Source organism: Macrobrachium nipponense, chromosome 5 (assembly GCF_015104395.2).
Source record: "Macrobrachium nipponense isolate FS-2020 chromosome 5, ASM1510439v2, whole genome shotgun sequence".
Lineage (NCBI taxonomy): Eukaryota > Metazoa > Arthropoda > Malacostraca > Decapoda > Palaemonidae > Macrobrachium > Macrobrachium nipponense.
The window spans coordinates 72,054,762-72,069,022 of NC_061107.1; the positions used below are offsets into that span (position 1 = coordinate 72,054,762).

The 14,261-nt window shown below is 36.7% G+C and overlaps 1 protein-coding gene and 1 pseudogene across 3 annotated transcripts in view; one reads left to right on the forward strand and one right to left on the reverse strand.

Moving 5' to 3' along the window:
* The window catches only part of LOC135215399 (tetraspanin-5-like), a 154,206-nt gene that overhangs the window by 52,531 nt on the left and 87,414 nt on the right, over window positions 1-14,261 (forward strand). The gene's annotated exons all lie outside the window — the stretch shown is intronic.
* Window positions 5,572-14,261, reverse strand: part of LOC135215308 (tetraspanin-5-like) — a 68,661-nt pseudogene continuing 59,971 nt past the window's right edge.

Consider the following 14,261-nt stretch of genomic DNA (forward strand, 5'->3'; position numbering starts at 1 on the left):
TGCGCAGGGAGGACGCTTCGGAGGACGAGAAGCAATCCTTCAGGATTCGCGCACGCACTTTGGCAGCCTGGGAGTAACTTCAGGTCTGCCGAAGGCACGTCAGATCGGTGGGAGTTCCTCGTAACCCTCCTTCGGCTTTCGACATGCTCTCTCCCTGTTCCTGGGAGTCAAGCAGAGGTCCCGGCCTAGAGGCGAAATAAGGCCGATCTGACGCACCCTCCACTACACAAGGGGCACTGTCACTGCACTTAGCCACTTCACTTTTGCTCTCCAAAGCCAGCACTTTCGATTCTAAGTACGAATCGATAGAGTATCAGAGACAAAGGTCAATACCCTCTACAGAAACTGTTTAGGCCCGAAGGCAACATTACAGGGTTTGGAGGGTAACAACTACAGAAGTAGCACTCTTCACCACAATGATAGGAGAGCGAGCACCTTAGATTCCAAGATACAGATGGAATCTATAACGTAAAGGGCATTACCTCACGAGACATATTTATAGCCCGTAGGCCATACTACAGGGTTAGGCAAAATAAAGTCTACAGGTAGGTTAGCCTACCCTGACTTTGTTTACTGATTAATTGCGTACATACGAATATAACGTTCTTCCTTACGGAATTAGACAAAGTCTCACACTCCTTACATGACAAATCTCAACAAAGAAGCAAGACACATAGCCCTCGTGCATATCGAGTGCGGAACTACCGAAGCTTTCGGTAGCCACACCCTATCTTAGCAGACAACACCCTCTGAAACTAGCCTAACTAGATTCAGATATACAAAAATGAATCATATTCAAAACAATTTAAGATAGCGTATGCCTAGCCACAAATCCAAGTCAATAAATCAAAAGACAATTAGGATATTTAGCGGCCATGAATTTTCCAAAATCCTAAGACGGAGGTACTGAAAACCACCTGGCCGACCACTGTGTGTGCCGGAAGTTTTTGAATTTCTGTCGGACTTCAGAAAATACAGCTATATATATATCTGACAGGTAAGTTTCATGAACAAACTGAGGTTTAATCATTAACTGGCAGAAACGAATTAGGTACTTCAGCTGTGTTGTACCAATTCTCCCCTGGAAGTGGGCTGGGTTTGCCATCTACACTAAAACAATACAAGTGGTATCGCAAATTTTTAAATTTAAGCTGCCGCACAAGTTAGCAACCTTAGCTATGTAATTACTTGATAAATTACTTATATAAAATTCTAATTTCTGACATATGCTTACCTGGTGCAGACCATATCTTCCACATTGAGCGTTATTTTCTTCCCTCCCTTGTAGCATTGCCAGTTCTCTTCTCATTTCCAAATTCTCTCTCTCTAGTCGCCTTACAATATCTTGGTAGTTGAGGTTATCTGTGCCTGAAGGTGATGGTATCAAGGGTTTATACCCATCTACTTCCTGCATTCTTGAATACTGATAATGGCACCTTGCATTTTCTTCAGCTAAACTATTCAGTTTCAACCTTAAATCTGTTTGACTTCATAATTTATCAGTGGTTATGAGTAAACCTGCATCAGCTTTCATTAAATTAATTTATATTCCTTTTAGAATGCGGATTAGTGTTTCAGTGCTAATATACCCTTGTTGATCATATTCCAATGTTCCACCAGCTTGTTCATTGTACCAATTAGGTCTTTTACTATAATCAATTCCATAAGCCTCATCAGTATCTTGAGCATACCTATCTTGCCTGTGAGTATCTCTAAAAGATGAAGACACATAACCAACAGGTTCTCTGTGTCGTGCAGATGTGTCATAGGCACTTTTATGACGTCCATGGTAACGTTCAGGAGAACCAAGGACAGCTTCAAATTTTTCCATCATAATATCAATAATGGCTTCTGAGAATTCTTGTCTGCTTACATGAAGCAGTGGGACAGGACATCCATTCACAACATCCTTGCAGGTATTCCTGAAGAACATGTACAGTACAGGTTCAGCAGGAAAATATCAAGAAAATCAAGAAAATCTCAAGGCTTTACGTCAAGATAAAAAAATATAAAATAAGGATGCTGTCATCCCCATTATTCAATATAGGCTGAGTGTAGATACTTGTAAATAAAGCTTCTTCATTAATTCTGACAATACAAAAAAGGCACTTGTGATTAGCATAAAAATGACTAACAGCTTCACTTCTGAGCTGAGAAGAAACACTTCTAGTTCCTTTTGATCTGTCAAAGGTAGTATGTACTGATTTTTCCCAAATGGACTTGACTTTTAAGCCCACAAAAAATTAGTAATTCCTAGTACCTTGCAAGTTGGTGTGACTCCATCTAAGGTGACATCTTGCAACAGGGCCTTACACATTGCCTGTTTCTAACAAATTGAGGGCACCTATTCTGACCTGTAGTTCGAAATGTTTGCTTTTCTTCCTCTGTTATGTGTAAGAATCTGTAAATACATGCCATTTATTAACAAGAGTTTACAGAACAGATCTAAGCTGATGATTAATGGGGTAAGTCTAAAGCATTAGAGTTTGGGGTATTTCTATTCTTTACAAAAATAACATACAGTAGACACACCACTATTCGTGGGAGATGGGTACCAAAACCCCCACCCAATAGCTAAAATCTGTGAATACTTGAAACCACTCAAAAACACTTAGAACTGTCTATTTTGATAGTTAAAAACACAAAAAACCCTCTAAAATTGCTTATACTTGAGTATTTTAAGTTTTAACACAAAAAGTTCATTTAGCCCCAAAAAAATAAAATACAGTAATTTGTATATATCTCGGTGAAAAATACCGTGAATAGGTGAATTTCCTGAATAATGGGTATATGAAGTCAGTAGAAAAATCCATGAATGGGCGAGTTCAGTCCGCGAATCCGAGGGGATTAGCGTATTTCAGCTTGCTAATAAAAAAGTTAATAACAATGATGAGTCATCTTTTTTTTCTTTCTCTACGTGAATCTTTGTTTCTTTCTCAGCATGAATCTTTAAGATCAAATGATTACAGAATTTTTAATTATATGGATATTAAATTAAGAGGTAGTAGTAGCATGAGCAGTACCCAAAGGGACAAAATTATGAGAAAGGCATCAATAATCTATGAGTTAACCACAAATGGTCAGTTCCAATATATATATGGTAGTATTGATAAAATTTTAATGCAACTACACTTTATTATTGCCATAGTTACTCCAAAACCTATGGTTAAATTCCAGTTAATTCCAACATCAGTAAATACAGAGCCTACTACAATTCTCTAGCCAATCCTTATCAGTAGTTGAGATCCCTTACACTGGGTCATTTTCATATGAAATGGTGTTTCATACAGCACTGATAAAAGAATGTTATGGGACTAGTGAAGCAAATAACAGGAGACTGCATAAGATAACAAAATGAAAGCCCTAAATATTCTTTTATTTCATAAAAATACCCACACAATGTCTTGGACATTGTGTGTGTATTTTAATAGCAAAGTCTAGGCATTCCCTATCAATTATGCTTGTTCTACAGTACTGTAATGTTTATCTGGATTTTCAGTTAAGGGATGCCATTATGGACATAAATTAGGAATACAGTGAACATTATTCCAGCAGGAAAAAGATCCATCATCAGTGTGATTTTAGGGTTAGCTGAGAGCAATCAACATACCCTTCTTTTGAAGGATATGCTTGTCTGATTATCTCCTCTACTATTAATAAAGTGCTGGCTCATAACAGGCACTATGTTGAACTAAGATAGTCAGTCCCTGGTGATGAAAGTACTGTATTGATAAACTACAAGTACATAGCCACCACTCCATCAGTGTGTCTATTAACCTTACCTTGTGGTCACAACTCAAAAAACACAACTGACTCATAAGTTGCCATTAGTAAATTTACAGGTCATTGAAGTAATGGAACCTCTTTCCTGCTCGAATCCTACAAACTGATGGCATGTAATCATGATACTCACCAAGAGTTAATCTGGCGATCACTCAAAACCTGTTATTGTTACTCATATATTACTATCTGGCTATTAAGGGTTAAGGCATTAAAAAGAGGGAGTTGGAGTGGTTGGACAGCAAGGCAAAGAAATGCAAAGAATAAACAAGGCAAAGAAATGCAAAGAATAAATGAGAAGGATCTAAGCATTAAACTTGGATGAAATAAACCACATCTGCTACATATGTAAAGTAAAAGTTAAAGGTTGGAAAGAAGAAAGTAACAGAAAATGGATATAAAGTAAAAGGCTAAAGAGGTGGGTGCAGCTAGGGGCTGCAGGGACACTGCAAACACCCTTTAGTAATAGCCTGCGGTCTACGCATAAGGTGCAATGACAGCACTAGCCCCCTTAAAGGCAGAGGCCCTTTAGGCCATGTGGCAATGCAACCAATGATGATGAAGACGACGATAATTTAGTATACATATATACCTACTATGTATTCTTTTGTATTCGCTTTCCTGTTTTTACACATGGGCATTCTATTCTATAAAAGCTTCCTATACATGTTCACTGGTCTTTAGTTTGTTCCATCAGAATGTATGCCAAGAGATCCCCTTTAATTATTGCTACCATCAATAGATTATTGCTATCTGCAATGCAAGGAAGGATAAACAAATGTGTTCATGTGTTGTCAAAGTTCAGGTCATCCAATAAAAAATATTACAGGATGAAAATCTCAGGCCACTGAAAACTGCTGACTGTATGTAATTAAAGTGCTTGCCAAATGTAAAATATATTAAAAAAAATCTTGAAAATTCAAAATTTTTCCTCAGTTCATTATAGTTATCTCAAATATCATTCACCCTTACCAAACCCTGATTTTCAATTTGAATTTCAGAAACTTTCCATGAAGTCAATTCTTCTTATAGCATTTTTTAAGAAAATTATTACATATGACCTATGGCACTGTTTATCTCGGCAAGAAGCACAACAATACATTGTACTTTTTATTTGATAGTTATTGGCTGTAGTAATCCAAACCAAACAAAAAACATCAATTATCTAATTCAAATCTGTATTCATTACCTATTTTTTGTGTTAAAAATAGTCTTAATTCCTGTTATTCTTTAGACAACATTAAGAACTTCATGTAATATACTCTAAAAACAAAAAAACGGTCACTTAAAGAACAATTAAAATAGGATCCTAAGCATTTACGGACACTGTTAAAGATTAAGCCTACATATATGCAGAACTGCATGAAAGTAGTTTACATACAGCATGAAATTTAAATATCTTGTGAAATTAGAGCAATTCTGTAACATTCAAAACTTTGTGAAAGTTATCAGTGACCAAAATGAACAACTAAACTTACAATTAAAATTAAAAGGAAATTACAATAATTACAAAAAATGAGATATATTCAAAATTCAGCTAACACCTGCACTCTTTATTTTTGCACTGTCCATTAGGAAAGTATAGGCAGAATGTGAGCCAATCATGTCGCTGCTTCTTTTCTGCTTTAGGCTTCTGGTGTAGGAATGGGCATTCAGATCCCCTTTTACATTTATTTTGCAAGAAATACTTGCAAATGTCTGTCCCCTTTTCTTGCTGTGTGGATGACGAAATCGACATTCTTTTCCATATGGACAGGAATCCTTCAGATAATTCTTGCATATTAGTTCTCTTTAGCTCTTGAAAGTCATTTGGACTTTTTGGTCTGCATTTTGTATCTGGAAAGAATATTTTCAACATGAGAAAAAGATTCATAGCACTACTACTATAAATATGACAGTCACGGCAACTGTATACGTATATATTTTTTAGAAAACGTTACTCTATACTACCCTTACCACTGTATTACATTTGCTGCTTACATTTGACTAAATTGATTGATATACAGCTATAAATAAAATGTTTTCATTATTAATGAGTTTGCATGTAACACAATGTAAACTTGGCAAATGTCAAAACTACAAGTAACTTAAAACTGATTTGGAAAATATGTACATACTAAACTGATTTGGAAAATATGTACATACTAAACTGATTTGGAAAATATGTACGTACAAACTTTAAACAAATGTTACTTATAAGCTATTTGGGAAGTATATCTAAGCTTTAGGTAAATTAATCTTGTTATTTGGGAAGTACATTTAAGTTTTTGGTAAATTAATCTTGTAAGTATTAAAAAAAAAAAAAAAATTATTTTATATATATCAAGCATGTAAGCCAATAGTAATTTTTACTTAGGATACTATACTATCTGATCAAGAACCACTAACCATTTCAAGCCAGTTGTCACTCAAGTTTCGTGAATATCTTATTACATATCAGCTGTATCTTCTTGATATTTTGGCACAGCATGTTTCAGATCATCCGGTAATTTTGGGCAGTATAATGATGTACTCATAGATATTCAAACACCTGTCCTTGACTTTGCTAGAGTTATGAAAGAAGCTCTGCCCACTTGTTTCTCACTCTGTCTCAAACTTATGAATGGAAGAGTTTACTATGATATGGCTTTTTATGTTTTGAATTACTGACAATAACCATTTCCTATACAGTATCTTTCAGGCAATTGTATGTTTTTATATATCATGTATGTTTTTCAAACCACGAGAATGTGATGGAAGTGGGGCAGTTTTGATTATAAAATATTGCAGATGTTGGGTAATGACTAGCCTCTGTCAGCATGGTATGGTATGGTGCAGTGTCTATTGCCCGGACCTATGGTTCATAAAGCGATGGTAAATGTAGTGATGTCAGCCATCAGAGGAACAATTGTGCATTTACCTCCCCATAGTAGTTGTGACTGGTGTTTTTTGTGGTGAAACAAAGAAATGAATTCTCAACAAATCCTTCCACGGATTGCGATAATTGTCAGTTTGATAAAAAAAAAAAATCTAATCATTCAATCATGTTCTAGTGCTTGTGTGTTAAAGAGAACACTTAGAGAGATTATCCCTTACCTTTTTAAGAGAAATTCTTAGCCCTTTGCTACCTTCTCTGTATTACTATATGCACCGAACTGCCATAATGTAAATGCATTGCAGCATCCATGATAACAATACCACAACATGTTTTCCATAGCTGATACAGCTTGATGGATGTAGTATACTTGCGGCTATGGGTAACTTCAGACGTTTGCACATATTGGAGACAAAATAAACATACCTGAAAACCAGTTAACTACTGCCCCTCTAATTTTCTGTCAGTCCACTCATCTGTATCTATATAAACTGTAAATGAACCATAAGGCTATGATAATCTCTCAAAAATTGAATACAGGAATACTTTAAAGTATAAACTAATTTGGATATGTAAAACACAAAAAGCAATACCATAGTGCACTCTTCCATTCATTACTTTAAGACACAGAGAGAAATGAGTGGGCAAGGCTTCTTTCCTAACTCTTTAGCTAAGCCAAGGACAGTGCTCAGATAACTTCAACAAACGTTCAGGAAATTAAAAAAGTTCAAGAATAAATTGCCTTAATCAATAAATTCTGGTACTTCATTATTTTACCCAAAATTACAGGAGGGTCTAAAACATGCTGTGCCAAAATATCAAGAAGATACAGCTGATATATGAAAAGAATTAAAAAAAACTTATGCGACAACAGGCCTGAAGTGGTTAGTAATATCTTCTTGTTACAGCAATGATCAACCAGTCTCAAGAAATTAGTTGATCTAGGACAGAATCTGATCCATACTCCTGAGCCATCTTGTACACAGGCAAAAGACAGTACATAGTATGTCAAATTTTCAAGATAATTTGTATTTTTCCTATGTACACAAACTTGTATTTGCATGAGAGTATTGTTCATTAATAGATGGTTTGGCCACTGAAGCTTTGTAACAAGGTATGTAGTATGTAGGGGGTGGTGAGGACTTACTTGACTGTCAATTCTACTTTTTTCAGCAACAAGGACAAATACTAGGTGGTAAAAGATAGATATTAAGTTTGAATTACTACTTGAATTTGTATACTCCAGTAAACTACAAATTACTTGAAAATTTTATTTAATTGAAAATTTAGTGTGTTCCTGCAGGAATACACAGCCTCATTTACTGAGGACAGAATTACTCCTTTAGTGGAAAACACATGCTATCCTGAAAAGTTTGAGCTACCACTTAGGACTGAAGAGACAGTTTAACACAGGGAGCATGGATGTTTAACATGTAAATATCCAATTTCTGGTCAAGTGAAGGTTAACTCGTGTGACCTCTATACATAGCTTGTAAGACCTGTGTCACAAATGGTTTGATATATCAAACTATACTATAGAAACATTGAGGGGAATTTTGTCTTATCCATTAAAGGAACAGGACATTAAGGTAGAAGACAGCAACATTATCCACAGATGAATGATATGCTCTACAACTCACTCCCCTGGTTATAAAGGACAGAGATGTGTTCAAAGGGCAAAGGGGCTAAAGGGGAGACACCAATTTTGCATTCTAGATGGCCATTGCACATGAGAGGAAGTGGTATCAGTAATGCAATCTAATAATGTGCCACACATGCATATCCAGTCATTCTAAGCCCAATTTCCCCTGAAGGAGAAAAGGGTTCAAGTACCTTGAGATGAGGCAACAATCCTACTTCATGGGATGGAGGAGAGGTAGTAGTTGTTACTGGAAGGATTAATTTAGAAAGTGAACTACGATGCTGAAGCAGTAATTCTCAAAGTATAACTCATGTTAAATTTCCAAAATTCTACAATTTTTGGATTTCACAAGCCCCTCTCTCTTCCTGACTGAATGTAAGAACAATTACACTTCCAACTGATACAGTCATGTGAACTAGCATGACTTCTAGCAAAATACCTGGCTAGAAAGACAAATCTCCCAAAGAGGAGCCATTGTCATGCAAAGCTACAGAAATCATGCTTGGTTACCTCACAGATGACTGGAAGGCTGAAGCTTCTCCTCCAAAGATTACCTGTCACTGAACCAAAAATTGCTGTATCCTCAGGACCTCAAACAGGAGCAGGGAGTGAGGCTATCAGTGAAATGGGATGATGGAAATAATGAGCACTATCTTCCCACAGGTAACAGAGGTAAGGGTGGTACTGTGCCCTTGCATTTACTTCCTCAATTTATCCTATAAACAATCTCCCCAACAATCACCTCTGAAGACTCCCCACCATAAGTTCTCTGAAGTGGCAACACCAAGAAGGACCCATCCACGCTGATTCTATGAAAGAAAACTTAAATTGTTTGTAGGCTTAAGATTCCTTCTCAAAAGGAGGAATCAAAGCCTGACATGTGGAAGAACCGGTTTTGTCAGAAGTAGGCTTGGGAGTGGTAATCCCACCCTGCTCCACTTTCAGCATTACTATCCTATTCCTTCTACCCAACTCCAATACTTTTGGAGGGGAGACTTGCTACGTAGGAATAATGATTAGGTAGAGGTCTTAGTTTTCTCAGAGGACCAGTTCCTTGACAAAAAAATATCTCTAATGAATTTAAAACCAATTGGAAGCTGAAGAGACATTGACATGATCACCTCCATGAAGTGTTTCAAGGCTGTATCACTTTTATCAAAATCAACTTGAACCCTAAAGTCTCTTGTCTCAGGAAGTCACTGACTCTCCTGGAATAAAGAAAGAGATCAGGAAGGTGTCTCTACATGTGAAAGCTTGTATGTAAAGGAAATTATTTCATTTAGATCCAAACACCGTAATCATATCCCAGGGAGAGAACCATAAATACAGAAATCCCAATAAATTTGGTAAACTTCAGAAACCAACCAAAGTACAAGAGAACTGATTTGACTATAGTCAGCAACTGTTCAGGAGTCAGAACGGTAATGGGCAGTTAATATAGCAGGCTGGAACTGTGAATCCAAAGAAGGCAATTGCCTGACAGTTTATGCACATTCAGCCTGTACACAATGTAAGACCATAACTGAGTTTGACATGAACAGCCCCAGACACAATTAGTGTACATATATCACTGAAAAAACACTTTTTCCTGTAGGGCTTTATAACCATGCAATCTGTAGACCACAATCCCCATGGTCTGGGACTATTTGTAAGTATAACAACAACATCCAGAAGGTATTTTCCTAAGAAGACCTCAAGATCACTCATCTTGCAAGCCTACTGGCGGTTTGCCATCCAACTATGCTTGCATGCCAACAGTATCTATACATATTTAAACTGCTGAATAGTCCAAATATTCATTTGCATTTCCATGTTTAATGATTAACCTCCCCAGTTATCAACCATTTTTGTCACTTATTCTCTAAATTTGGCATACCAGATAATGGATCAACATTCAAGTCAGATGAACTTTGGTCATTTCTGCATTTTAAGGAATTACTACTAGTAAGACAATTGCTTACAACCTTCAATTTTATATGCATGCAGAGCACTATTAATGAGAATCTGGTGTGGGTAAGCATAGCATTATTAAGACAGTCTGGCAGATGATTCACATTGCAAGATCTTTTAGAAATTAATGGTATGCTGTCCTGGTCAAATCTTCATTGAATCTGATCATTGCAGTTAACAGACAAACAAGACTGCATGAGAGGGTTTTAACTTTCAGAAAAACTGGCTTCATTGCATATCAGTCCATCCTGGCTGACTGATGCTATACAGGCTTTTTTTAACTCCCATGTGTGTGTGTGTGTGTGTGTACTTATATACATATATGAACCTCTCTTAATGCAATAATTCTTTCTAGAAGCCTATAAATGCCTCTTGTACCTAATTTGAATTACCAGGAATGAAATATAAGGAATAAATGCTTACCTTCAAGCTGTGTACCTCCTACCCTTAAGAAAGGGAATATGTTGTGTTCAATAGTATGAAGGAAACTGGTGGTAGCCTCCAAGCCAATTAAGACCTGGCATGCAAGGTCAAGTTGAATACAAGTATCTATAATCAATTTCATAATTAATGGAACGCTAGGTCAGGTTAAGGAATGTACGGTTATAATGCATCCCTATATTTTACTCTGTGCTGTACAGTTCCATGTCAGGTTAGATGGGTGGTCACAGCTCTCAAGACCAGGCACCTTAGGACTGGTTAGGGAAGGTAAGGTTGGTATACATCTTTGTAATTAGCCTTGTAACAACTTTCTTCTTTATACACAATGTGTTTTGTGAATGATGCATAAACCATATATCTTTTTAAATGCTTTTACATAGATAAACCACATATTCTTTACAGCTTTTACCGACATAAACCATGTCCGTATCTTTTTACTGCTTTTACATACTTATCTAAATTGTATTTTTCTCGCTACCTTACATATAAACATAAACCATGAATTCCTGCCCTAAAACACTAGTTTTCCCACTGGAGTTTCCTCAAAAGGTTTAATCTAAGTAATAGTGGCTCGCTTGGTATTTCTTTAGAAATTGCAGTTTCCTATACAGTAGTACCTCGAGATACGAAATTAATCCGTTCTGAGGCGCCCTTCGTATCATGAGGTTTTTGTATCTTGGACCACATTTTACATGTAAAATGGCTCATCCGTTCCAAGCCCTCCAAAAACACCCCAGTAAATTATATTTCCAGGCCTACAACACATGTTCTAGGGTTCTGATGCCGATCCGACGGAAGAAATATGACTCCAAAAAGGCAAAATATTGTACCCTATATACTTGAGTAATATTCAACTGCATGTAATGTTCAAACCCATTTTTACTGCATATATTAGGACTTTAGCATATGTCCCTTGGCAATAAGCCTAGCCTATGTTAGCGGTTGCTACTGTAGCCTAGTCTATGATTCTGACATCTAAACCTAAGAAGCTGAAAGCTTAGAATATGCCAATAAAATGTATAAATAATCAGTATGTACTCATTTCAAATAATTATTAATTAATCATTAACTATAATACACAAAAAAACAAAAAAAAAACTTCCAATCAATTGTTTACATTTAGCTCTTACGAGTACCGAACAAACGCCAAGAAATCACTTTTCCTAGGACACAGTAAGCCATAAATTTTCATTAGTATCTCCCTTCAACTAATGAAACTACCAAACAGTATAATAACCATTCATTTCTATTCTTTATTCTATCTTTACCTAATGGAGATACCAAGTTACTGACAGCTGTAATAAAACATATACGGAACGTAATATTAAAACAGAAGAAGAATTCTATAAAATATGTATTTGTTGGCTTCGATGATAGCAGTCTGATTTATTTTATATTTTATGATATCTAATTCACAATTTTTTTTATTAAATGTATTGCATGTACTCATTTCAAATAATTATTAAGTAACTATTAACTATAATAAACAAAGGAAAAAAAAAGCTTCCAAACTTCTGTTTACATCCAGCACTTACGAGTATCGAACGATCACCAAGCAATCACTTTTCCTAGTACACAGTAAGCCATAAATTTTCATTCTCTCTCTTCAACTACTGAAACTATCAAACAGTATAATAACCATTCATTTCTATTCTTTATTCTGTATTTACCTAATGTTTTTTTAATAAATGTATTGCATGAATAAGTTTTTCAATTTACAGCATCCCTTTACCAATAGAATACTTAAAGCACAAGGGGTAGATGCTGACCAATAGGAGAGCAGGATCTTATGGGAGAGCGGGAGGATGGTGGCGAGTTTACTCAGTTGGCGGTGCGGGAGTTTTAAAATTGTTCTTGGTGGTCCGGGCGAATCTCGGGACTTTACAGCAACAACCTTTTGTTACTTGAGCAATTTTCGTATGTAGAGCTGTAAAATTTTTCGTATTTGCTTTCGTATCTCGAGTTTTTCGTAAGTTGAGCCTTTCGTATGTCGAGGTACCACTGTATTTTGGTTGCTTATAAGCAATTTGACGGTAGTTTTCTGGGGTCAGCTGTAATTAACCTATAATTTACCTTTGAACTCTATCCTACAGTAAGGGGGACCCATTGGGAATGCGGGGTTTTGGGTGGGGTACACCACTGGGAGAATTATGCCGTACAACTCTATCCTATGGTAAGGGGGACCAATGGGAAAGCAGGGTTATGGGTGTGGTGAATCACTTGGGAGAAGGTGGGAGGTTTTCCCATGTTATTGTGTTATATCCTCTTATTTATGACATGCGAAATACAAGCGGAAATAAGCAATGAATAAACCAAGAATGTAGCCATTTCACAGGCAAAATCCACCTACTACTATACTACCATTACGATGCCGAATGCTACCGCGCATGCACCATGTTATACGGGAGCTTTTGGTTCAGACACCAACTCCCAAGTGAGGGAAATGGTGGGGGGATTTTGGGGGGACGTATTTAGCCATCATGTTACAATATTAACCCTACATTGCAATAGGACCGGGAGAAGAATTTGGGGGGATTCCCACACTAAGTTACATAGGTTAGGTATATTACTTTTCCTCATTTGTTTTACATATACGTGATAGTGTTATATTATTTCAAGCTTTTATTTCTAGTCCATTTCTCATAGTATTTGCTTAATATGTGCATCGACATGTTCTCACTTCATAATTTTGTCCTACCTACATAGGTATCTTGCAATACTACCTTAAAATTGAGGGCAGGCCCCTGAAAAATGCCTAGGGGAGGGACCGAAGACAGTTTTAGGGCGTTTCAATATCATTCTGTTAGTGAAGTCAAATTGGAGGTTGTTTTGGGAGGGATTTCATACGTGATTTGTACAGAAGTAGGTACTGAAGGTGGGTCCATGTTGGTTAGGGTGGCCCAGCTAGTCCACTCGGTTGTTTACCCTACCCAACTCCTTTCTCTTTCCATTAGGGTAAAGAACCGCGGACGATCCATCGTCATCACGCTGGCCAGGCCTTATTCACTCTATATTTAATTGGTGAAACACGAATACAATTACAACTCTAAGCATACCATTCAAAAGATTGAAGTTTCATCAACATATTGTGATATATGAAAGCCCCATACAAACTAAAATAAGCATGTGAGCTCTTCGTAAAATATTTTTCAAGGCAGTTTTGAAATCCAATATGGCAGCAATTGTGTGGCTGGCTGGTCTAACCACAGACAATCCACCATCTTTCCCAGCCTTCCCAGCACTCATTTGAACAATGTTAGCGTACATATGCAACGTTTATTTATCTTACTCAAGATTGCAGTTGTAATCAGCACAATAAAACAACATTTTGTTGCCTATATTAGTGAAAGTATTAAACTTGTTATTCCCGGGGTCATGGTTTGAACTGAATTAATTTTTACCTTGTAATCGGTGGTTTTATCCTTACTGCCATCACAACTGAAACTCTACAGTGCTCATTTGATTGTAATTATATACATTTTGGTCTTAATTCACTCCACATTGCACTTGAACCACGTTGCTATTCCTGGTTCCTAAGCACTCACTCCGCAAACACAGTTACGAGCAGCAGACGACTACACTCTTTATGAGGTG